This window comes from Triticum aestivum, chromosome 6B (genome assembly GCF_018294505.1).
Source record: "Triticum aestivum cultivar Chinese Spring chromosome 6B, IWGSC CS RefSeq v2.1, whole genome shotgun sequence".
Lineage (NCBI taxonomy): Eukaryota > Viridiplantae > Streptophyta > Magnoliopsida > Poales > Poaceae > Triticum > Triticum aestivum.
Window position 1 is genome coordinate 572033683 of NC_057810.1, and position 2555 is coordinate 572036237.

The 2555-nt window shown below is 38.6% G+C and overlaps 1 long non-coding RNA gene across 1 annotated transcript; it reads right to left on the reverse strand.

The window, feature by feature from the left end:
• Window positions 1–314: 314 nt before the first annotated feature.
• LOC123134449 (uncharacterized) lies at window positions 315–1186 on the reverse strand. The gene is made up of 3 exons (XR_006465648.1): window positions 1108–1186; window positions 971–1006; window positions 315–415 (listed from the first exon to the last, which is right to left on the reverse strand). It is a non-coding gene; the product is annotated as an uncharacterized lncRNA (long non-coding RNA).
• Between the last annotated feature and the right edge of the window lie 1369 nt (window positions 1187–2555).

Genomic DNA, 2555 nt, shown 5'->3' on the forward strand with positions numbered 1-2555 from the left:
CAATCTAAATAATATAATCTTATCCAAGAAAATAGTCATTAGCATCAAAGCTTTATTTAGTTCTTTACTAAGAAAGCAAACTTACAAATTACAGCCCAAACAGATAAATAAATGGTTCAGAATAAGCAGAGGTCAAGGTACTTACAGTGAGTGGAGCACAACGAGCTAGACGTCGTTCCAGCGAGATTGACAGGGTCGGCAATTTTGATTTGCATGTTTCGACCGAGGGCCTTTATGGCACAGAAGAAGGGCGAGCACTCTGTGGCAGCAAGCTGCGTCAGTTCTCCAACCTGGAAAATCACGACTGCTACTCTGTTCTGCTGTTCGTGTTGGATGACGAAGGGGCGAAGACTCGGATGTGGTGGGCATGGACTGCAGCACAAATTCGACAGCCAACATCGACGGGACCACATCTCTGAAGTAAAAAAATTCACAAGGTAAAGTTGTAACTCGACAAAAGTGAACATAAGAGCAAACAAAACATGTAGACATTAAAATTGATTAATTTGTATTCTGTCTTGTATCATTTGGGCCATCACTTAAAACCGATTTCCCTTCGACCATAGTAGTACTTGACTTCAAAGAACTAATACTAATACAATCGGATCTATGTAGTTTGGATGAACACCAACACATTTAATTATTCGTTTAACATCTAATTGAGATAAATTTAATTTAGACCTAGATATCAAATAAGATTAATTAGAGCACCGAGTGAGCACAACACCAGCAATCCTCCTCCAAAACCATGACCCAAATGGTAAGAGTTTTATTGCTTTTTCCTCCTCATTCTGGCAATCATTCAGATTTCTTTCAGAATTAATGATCACAGGGGATTCTTTCAGAATTATTCAGATTTCTTTCATAATTAATGACCCCAGGAGATCACAGAAGAAAAACATATGTACATCATTTTTGTAATATACATGAAAGGCAAAAGTTCAGAATGATACAGTTGTATCTTATTTACCTTGTAAGAAAATGGAGTATCAGCTCAAATAATACCCTGAAACCATTGCCATGTCAGGAATGGCAGTCCAGTAAGAATTAGAGCATTCTGTATAGAAAGCTTTGAACATTGAATTGGGACAGAAATAGCAAACTAACCAATATGCCCACGCAATGCCGCTCCGACCACGGCCTCTCCTGCCCCACATCCATGTTATGCTCCCTTCCCCATTTTCTCTCCTTCCCCTGACTTTAGCGAGCCCGCCGAGATTGCCACGCTCGTCATCTTGTGAATCATTTTGATCCAAGAATCAAGATCACACATCAATTATCATAGACATTATATATGACATACCAAATGTTGCTATGAACTATCGGAAAGACCATAGAAATAAAGTACTATCTCAAGGGAAATATCTTCAAACTGATTGAAAAATCTTTAAAACTGAACGTACAAACAAACGAATATATATGCTTGCATCATGAAAATACATAATTTTGATGTGAAAACTAAGAAAGAAAGCACTACCTTTTGATACGCATGCGCATCTCTGGGCTGACCACAACCTCAGTATCGCCGGGCTGTATCCTCTTCTGGAGCACCTCATTCCCCCAGCAGAGCCTGTCCACGGTCATCACCCCGCACCACAGGATCCCCTTGGACACATTCTCGGCGCATCACCATTAAAAAAAGGAGATGCTCTCCATTTTAGTGCACACAAGAGTAGAGCTTCAAATATCTCACCTTCATGAACCATAAAAACATTACTTGACTGAGTACAAAACGGAAGAGCATAACATCTGCAGTTACTCAAGAGAGTGGGGCTACTAATTAAGCATGGATTTTCATGTACCAAATGAAGATTCTAGATTTATTAACTTAACAAATTACCAGTCCTAAAGGTCGAGGCAGGTGCATGGAAACACATTTCTTACAACAACTGTCCTGATGCAGAAAAAATCACCGGTATCAGTCACGATACATGAAGACAGAAGCAATAAAAAATAGCAGTATAAAAGGAATCTTGAAAATCCATTATAAAGGAACAAAACTTGGTCATGAATGCACTGGTTGCAGCTTTCGTGCTAATTGTCCACTGTTGAGACAAATAAAGACAATGGCATATTCAAAATGAGGCTAAAATTATTATTGACTTAGTTCTAATTCCATATAGTAATTAAAATGCTTAGAAAGATGCAGACTAGTTGGCATTTTAGGAACTGGCCACTGGAAATAAACCCATAGGGTCTCAGGTATTGGTTGTCGGACATTATTTCTACATATGACTTTTCAGCAAAACCAAGATATCATCAACCATTACTCCACTAAACAGACAGGTCAGTCACCTTTAGGACAGATTGTGGTTGCTTATATGTGTCAACAAATTACAATTTCATATGTAGGAGTGGGTCAATTCAAGCCGTTAGCAAGCAGTCACATGGCCGATTAAAAAAAGATAGTTATGTTTAACAGAATTTTTATGGACCAACTATACTCAATCCACCAGTCCAGGCTATGGTATAGTTATCCAGCCTAAATACTCACATATATCAGCCATGAGTGGAAGTAGTTGACAACAAACTATGATCCTAGAAAGTATGACTAA